Source organism: Grampus griseus (assembly GCF_964374135.1).
Source record: "Grampus griseus genome assembly, chromosome: 1".
In the NCBI taxonomy this organism is placed as follows: Eukaryota; Metazoa; Chordata; class Mammalia; order Artiodactyla; family Delphinidae; genus Grampus; species Grampus griseus.
The window spans coordinates 183,180,502-183,189,243 of NC_139017.1; positions in this window are offsets into that span (position 1 = coordinate 183,180,502).

The following is an 8,742-nucleotide window of genomic DNA, read 5'->3' on the forward strand; positions in this document are numbered from 1 at the left end:
TAAATTTTATTTCATCAAGTGTCCCAGTCCCAAAGGGTGCCTAGAGCTCGGTGGCTGTGCTGACAGGGCCCGCAGCTGTGACCGGTGCAGCTGTGATGCTGCTGCAGGTTTCTCAGACGTAGCTGAGAAACTTGGTGACCTAGTGGTTAGGATTCCGAGCTTTCACTGCCATGGCGTGGAACAGTGATGTGGCCTTGAGGGAAGTCGGGAGGAGGGAAGGGGAAAGGGAGACAGTTACCACTTGTTCCTGGAGCACAGCTGCCTCTGGGCTCTCAGTAACCAGCCCACCAGAACTAGTCTCCACCTGGGCAGGTAACTGAGGAGAACAAACGCACAGAGCCAGAGACCCACCATCTCATGGTCAGGACACAGTCAATAAATCGAGTCGGACACAGAGGCCTCTCAGAGCCGGCCAGGGCCCTCCCCACAGAGACTCAGGCCTCTTCAGTCTGCTCTGTGTTTGGAGTACCTGCAGGTCCACACCCTGCCCCCACATTCCACGCGGGGCGCCTGTGCAGGACAGCCTCGACCTCCCCACCAGTGGTTCAGGGATGCGCCTGACACAGTCCGGGACTGAACCCTACCTCTGCTGTCACTGTGACCTTGCATGTTGTCACTGTGTGTCACAAAATCTCAAGTGTAAAACGGGATTAGTAATAGTACCTGCCTGTGGAGCTGGGTGGTTGAGAGGATTAAATAAAATAAATAATCTGCATTATGACAGCTTCCAGCCAAGACTGAGTAGCAGGGACCAGATTTACCCTTCTGCCTAAAACAATTAAAAAACTGGTTAAAATATATGAAACTGCAGCATGAAAAAGAGTGGTCCCTGGGCTTCCCTGGTGGCACAGTGGTTAAGAATCCACCTGCCGGGGCTTCCCTGGTGGTGCAGTGGTTGGGAATCTGCCTGCCAATGCAGGGGACACGGGTTCGAGCCCTGGTCCGGGAAGATCCCACATGCCGCGGAGCAGCTGAGCCCGTGAGCCACAACTACTGAGTCTGCGCGTCTGGAGCCTGTGCTTCGCAACGGGAGAGGCCGTGACAGTGAGAGGCCCGTGCACCGCGATGAAGAGTGGCCCCCTCTTGCCGCAATTGGAGAAAGCCCTCGCACAGAAACGAAGACCCAACACAGCCAAAATAAATTTAAAAAAAAACAAAGAAAGAAAGAAAAAAAGAATCCACCTGCCAATGCAGGGGACACGGGTATGAGCCCTGGTCCGGGAAGATCCCACATGCCACGGAGCAACTAAGCCCGTGCTCCACAACTACTGGGTCTGCGCTCTAAAGCCCGTGAGCCACAACTACTGAAGCCCGCGAGCCACAACTACTGAAGCCTGCGAGCCACAACTACTGAAGCCCACGTGCCTAGAGCCCGTGCTCCGCAACAAGAGAAGCCACCGCAATGAGAAGGTGTGCACCACCTGCACACCTCAACGAAGAGTAGCCCCCGCTCGCCGTAACTGGAGAAAGCCCACGCGCAGAAACAAAGACCAAACACAGCCAAAAATACATGTTAAAAAAAAAAAAAAAAGCCCAGCTCTTTAACAAAAAGGAAAAAATGGTCCCTGAGAAGTGGAAAAGAAATGAAGTGAGCCCTACACTGCCCCAGCTGACTGCTTGCAGACGGTTTCCAGGCCACGGTGCAGGGCAGGAAGCCAGGGAGACTCCCTGAGCTAGGGAGGTGGAGCTGACAGTCCGGGGCGCCAATGCAGCTGGAGTTCACAGGACAGGGTGTCAGAAGGAAGAGAGGTGGTGCCAGAGACAGAACTCCAGAGAGCTGCAGGGGTTCCCTCTCAGACCTGATTAGAACATCCTTGTGCGGAAACTCCTCCAGGCCAGGGAAAGGACCACCCAAAGAATTAGGTGGCAACCCCTGAGTTCACACAGGGCCAGACACAGTTCCAGTCTCCACTAGCCAGAATGGAAACGCCATAACTACAGGGCGGGTGGCAGAGTGCCCAGCAGGGTCTTGTCCAACAGTGAGGAATGATCAGCATAGGTTAGGCACTGCTCTAGGCCTGCCCAACAAAGTTTACAAACAAGACCCGAAGGGGTCAAACTGCTTCCAAGTAACAGCCACACCCAGAACAGAGCTCAGGAATGTTTGTAGTAGCATAAACATACCCAGCACCCAACAGGTTAAAATTCACAATGTCTGGCATCCAGTAAAAGTTTACCAGGCATGCAGAGAAGCAGGAAGATCTGACCCATAATGAGAACGTTCGATCAATTGAAAGCACACTAGAAATGTCACAGGTGATAGACAAGGACATTAAAACAGTTGTTATAGCTGCACTTCACATGACTGAGAAGCTAGAAGAAAGACTGAATGTCTTGGAGACATTGAAGGTACAAAAACCCCAGTTGAACTTTTGCAAAATTATGATGTCTGATGTAAGAAATACATTGGGTGGGAGTAATGCAGACTAGAGATTAGACATTGAAGAGAAAACTATTAGTAAACTGCAAACATAAAAATAAAAACTATTGAAAATAAAACAGAGATTTAGAAAGTGGGGACTGGGGGAAAAAAGAGCATTAGTGAACTGTGGTCAACGTCAAGGGCCTGACATACATGTAATTGGTGTCTCAGAGGAGGGGGGAAGGTGAGAAACATTTGCAGAAATAATGACTGGAAGTTTTACAATCTTTTTTTTTTTTTGCGGTACGTGGGCCTCTCACTGCTGTGGCCTCTCCGGTTGCGGAGCACAGGCTCCAGATGCACAGGCTCAGTGGCCATGGCTCACGGGCCCAGCCGCTCCGCGGCATGTGGGATCTTCCAGGACCGGGGCACGAACCCGTGTCCCCCGCATCAGCAGGCAGACTTTTAACCACTGTGCCACCAGGGAAGCCCTACAATCTTGACATAAATGATAAACCCACAGATCCAAGAAGCTCAAGGAAACGCAAGCGCAAGAAGTTTGCTTATTTATTTATTTATTTTTATTTATTTACTTGGTTGCCCCGGGTCTTAGTTGCAGCAGGTGGGCTCCTTAGTTGCAGCTTGTGAGCTCCTTAGTTGCATCTCGCTGGCTCCTTAGTTGTGGCATGTGAACTCTTAGTTGCGGCATGCATGTGGGATCTAGTTCCCAGGGATTGAACCCAGGCACCCTGCATTGGGAGCACAGAGTCTTAACCACTGCGCCACCAGGGAAGTCCCAAGCACGAGAAGTTTGAAGAAAATTGCATCAAGGAACATCATAATCAAATTGCTAAAACACAGCAATAAAAAAATGATTTCTGCTCTCACAACTTCTAGTCAGAGGTGTGGGCATAATGAAGATGAAGATTCACCAAACAAGCTCTATACGTTGGTTACCTGTGTACCTGTCACCACTTTCAAAAATCTACAGACAGTTAATGTGGATGAGAACTATCTGCTGATTGTCCAGTAAAATTATAGAACTGCCAAAACAAAAACAAAACCAAAGCCAACAAACAAAAAGCAAAAGGTGTGGGAAGTTCTAGCCAGGCCAACTAGGCAAGAAAATGAAATAAAATGCATCCATATTGGAAAAAAGAGGTAAAACTATCTATGTTCAAATGACATGATCTTATATAGAGAGAATTCCATGGAATGCACTAAGAAAAACTGTTAGAACTAATGAATGAGTTAAGCAAGGTTGCAGGGTACAAGATCAATATTTTAAAATCAGTTATATTTCTATACGTTTTCAACAAACAATCTGAAAATGAAATAAGAAATCTATTCAATTTATAATAACATCAAAAAGACTAAAACATTTATGAATAAATTTAATAAAGGAAGTACAAAACTTATACTTTGAAAACTATACAATATTGTTGAAAGAAATTGAAGAAGACCTAAATAAATGGAAAGATATTCCACATTCGTGGATTGGAAGATTTAACATTGTTAAGGTGACAGTACTTCCCAAATTGATCTATAGATTCAACACAATCTCTTCAAAGTTCCAGTTAACATGTTTGCAGAAATTGACAAGCTGCTCCCAAAATTCATATGGAAATCCAAGGGACCCAGAATATCCAAAACAATCTTGAAAAAGAACAAAGTTGGAGGACTCAAACTTCCTGATTCCAAAAGTTACTACAAAGCTACAATAATCAAGACAGTGTGGTACCAGCATGAGGTTGAACATATTGATTGATGGAATAGAATTCAGAGTTCAGAAAGAAGCCTTCACTTTTAGTCACTTGGTTTTCAACCAGGATGCCAAGACAATCCAGTAGAAGAAAGAACAGTCTCTTCAACAAATTGTGCTGGGACATCTGAATATCCATATGCAAAAGAATGAAGTTGAACCCCTTCCTCACACCATACAGAAAAATTAACTAAAAATGGATGATACACATAAGTGTAAGAGCTAAAACTATAAAACACTTAGAAGAAAATCTAGGAGTAGTTCTTCAGGACCTTGGGTCAGGAAGGACCTGAAGTCAGGTCCAGAAGACAAAGCCTTCTTGGATATGCTTCCAAAAGCAAAAGTGACAAAAGGTTAAAAAAAAAAAAAGATAAATTGGACTTCATAAAAATTAAAACTTTTGGCTTCAAAGGAGATTATCGAAAAAGTGAAAGACACATAGAATGGGAGAAAATATTTGCAAAACATACTGACAAGAGGTTTGTATTTAAAATGTATAAATAACTCTCTCAACTCAATAATAAGACAACCCAACTAAAAAATTGGAGAAAAATCTTAATAGACATTTCTCCAAAGATATATAAATGGCCAATAAACACACGAAAAGATGCCTGACATCATCAACCATCAGGGAAATTTAAATCAAACCACAATGAGATACCACTTCATACCCCCTAGCGTAGCTATAGTTAAAAAGACAGATGGTAAAAAGTATTGGTGAGCTTGTGGAGAAATTGGAGCACTTATACATTGTTCATAGGGATGCAAAATGGTGCAGCCACTTTAGAAAACTGTTTGGAAGTTCCTCAAAAGGTTAAATGTAGAATTACCATATGACCCAGCAATTCCACTCCTAGGTACATACTCAAGAGAAATGAAAACATGTCTACACAAAAATGTGTGCATAAATGTTCACAGCAGCATTATTCATAATAGCCAAGGGAAATAACCCAAATTCCATCAACTGATGAATGGATAAATTTAAAAATGGGCTAGGGAACTTCTGTGGCAGTCAAGTGGTTAAGACACCCTGCTTTCATTGCAGGGGATGTGGGTTCAAACCCTGGTTGGAGAACTAAAATCCCACATGCTGCTCGGCATGGCCAAAAAGATAAATAAATAATACATACATACAATTTATTTACATATCTTATTATTTACATATCTTACATACATACACACACATAAAATGTGCTATATCCATACAATGGAATACTCTTTGGCAACAAAAAGGAATGAAGTACTGATACATGCTATGACATGGATGAACCTTGAAAAGATTATGCCAGGTGAAAGAAGCCAGACACAAAAGGCCACATATTGTGTGAGTCCATTTACATGAAATGTCCACAATAGGCAAATTGGTACAAAGTAGATTAGCGGTTGCCCATGGCTGGGGTGGAGGTCCAGGGGAATGGGGAATGACTACATATGGGGGTACGGGGTATCCTTGTGGGGTGATGAAAATGTTCTAAATTTGTTTATATTGATGGTTGCACAACTCTGACTATACTAAAAACTATTTAATTTAAATGGGTGAATTGTATGGGGTGTAAATTATATATCAATAAAACTGTTAACCCCTTCTCTATAAAAACAGCAGTAAAGAGAAGGTTTTAAGAGCCTCTGGAAAAAAAAGACATGATATATACAGAGGAACAAGGACAAACAATGGCTGGTTTCTTGTTAGAAACAATGCGTGTGAGGAGACAGTGGAACTACGTCTTTACTGAAAGTAGAAACTATCAACCTAGAATTCTAGAAACAGAACCACCCATACCTATATGGTCAGCTGACTTTCAACAAAGGTGCTAAGACAATTCAGTGGAGAAAGAAGAGTCTTTTCAACAAATGGTATAGGTACTATTGGATATCCATACAAAAATAAAATAATCTGGAACCATGTCTTTACACCATATACACAAATTAACTCAAAATGGATCATAGACCTAAATGCAAAACCTAAAACTAAAAAACACTTCTTGGAGAAAATTTAGAAAATCTTTGGGATCTTTGGTTAGGCGAAGATTTCTTACATACAACCAAAAGAACAATCCATGAGAGAAAAATGGATAAAAAATGGATAAATTGGAATTCATCAAAATTAAGAACTTCTGCCCTTCAAAAGACATTGTTCAGAAAATGAAAAGATGAGCCACAGACTAGAAGGAAATAATTTCATATCACGTAACTGATGAAGAACTTATGTAAAGAATATATAAAGAACTCTTAAGACTCAACAATAAGAAAACAAGTAACCCAATGACGAAAATGGGCAGATTTGATCAGTTATTTCATGGAAGAAGATATATGGATGCATTTATTTATTTAAAATTTTTTTATTTAAAATTTAATTTTTTATTTAAATTTTTAAATTTAAATTTAAAAAAAATTTAAATTTTTATTTAAATTTAAATATTTATTAAAAAATTTTTTGCCACGCGGCTTGTGGGATCTCAGTTCCCCGACCAGGGATCAAACCCAGGCCCTCGGCAGTGAAGGCGCCAAGTCCTAACCACTAGACCACCAGGGAATTTCCTGGATGCATTTAAACACACGAAAAGATGCTCAACTTTAGTCATTAAGGAAATGCAAATTAAAACCACAATGAGGGACTTCCCTGGTGGCACAGCGGTGAAGACTCCACACTCCCAATGCAGGGGGCCCGGGTTCAATCCCTGGTCAGGGAACTAGATCCCATATGCATGCTGCAACTAAGAGTTCACATGCCACAACTAGGGAGCTGGTGAGCCGCAACTAAGGAGCCCGCCTACCACAACTAAGACCTGGCACAACCAAAAAAATAAATAAAATTAAAAAATAAAATAAAGGGGCTTCCCTGGTGGTGCAGTGGTTGAGAGTCCGCCTGCCGATGCAGGGGACGCGGGTTCATGCCCTGGTCCGGGAAGGTCCCGCGTGCCGTGGAGCGGCTGGGCCCGTGAGCCATGGCCGCTGGGCCTGTGCGTCCGGAGCTTGTGCTCCGCAACGGGAGAGGCCACAGCAGTGAGAGGCCCGCGTACCGCAAAAAAATAAATAAATAAAATAAAATAAAATAAAATACCCTCTTTAATAATCGTTTAAAAAAAAAAGCAAGCAAAAAAACAAAAAAGAAGAAAACTCCACAATGAGACAGTACTAACCATTTACTAGAATGGTAAAGTTAAAAAGTCTGACCAGGGCTTTGCTGGTGGCGCAGTGATTGAGGATCTGCCTGCCAATGCAGGGGACACGGGTTCGAGCCCTGGTCTGGGAAGATCCCGTATGCCGCGGAGCAATTGGGCCCGTGAGGCACAACTACTGAGCCTGCGCGTCTGGAGCCTGTGCTCCGCAACAAGAGAGGCCGCAATAGTGAGAGGCCCGCACACTGCGATGAAGAGTGGCCCCCACTTGCCACAACTAGAGAAAGTCCTCACACAGACAATAAGACCCAACACAGCCATACATAAATAAATAAATTTAAATCATATGGGCTTCTAAGAAGACCTCTGCTTAAAAAAAAAAAAAAAAAAGGTCTGACCAGACCTAGTGCTGGTGTGGACATGGAGCAACTGGAACTCTCAGGAACTCCTGGTGGGGAGGAAAAAATGGTAACCACGCCGGAAAACAGTTTACCCAAGAGAAATGCAAGCACGTGTTCACACAAAGACTTAAACACAGATGTTTATAACATAGCCCCAAATGTCCATCAACAGGTGAATGGATAAACAAATCTTGGCATGTCCAACAATGGGACACTACTTATTAATTATGAAAATAACTATTGGCATACACGGTGGCATAGATGAATCTCAAAATAATTATGCTCAGTGACAGAAGACAGTCATGCTGCACTCTTTTGTACTATACCAACGAGTGCCTACTGTATGATCCCATCTACATGACGTTCTGGACGGTGCCGCCCAACTGCAGTGACAGAAGGGAAGGAAGGCCCACGTGGCTGCCTGGGCAGAAGGCGGCGTCAGAAAGGGCACAGGAACCCTTGGGATGATGGGAGTGTGGCGATGGCTTCCCGGGTGACTACACATGTCAAAACTTAGCTAACTTTACACTTTAAATATGTGGAGTTTATCATATTAAATTATACATCAGTAAACTATTAAAAAATGAAAAGTAAAAAGCCTGTAATCTATGTAAAGCATTTAAGACTGCCGGGCGTGTAATAGCTGCTCGTTGAAAGTCGGCTCTTATTTTTGAGGGCTTATGTCTCAGGGTCAAGGGCTCAAAGCGGGCTAAGTGGCTTCGGGAAGGGGCCCTGGCGCCCCCAAACACACCGCCCTCGCAGAGCCAGGCGCCGACGGCTCTGCTCTGCCAACTTCCGGTGGAGCCTGCTCGCCCGCTGGTGGCTTCCGGCGGTACCGCAGGCCGCGTGCCCGGCAACGCCACTCCCCGGCGGCTCCTCCAGCCCGTCCGTCTGCACCCGCTCACGAGCCTCCACAGAGACTTAAGGCCCCCAGCGCGGAGCTGGGTCAGAAGCGCGCAGATGCCCGTGTGCTCCAGAGCCCTTCCCACGAGGAGACCCATGACTGGGGGGCGAGGAGAGAGAGGGGACGCCTCGGGTAACTCCAGCCACAGCTGCTCTTCAGAAGGAACCAGGTGCACCGCGCCCTCCCCACAGCCT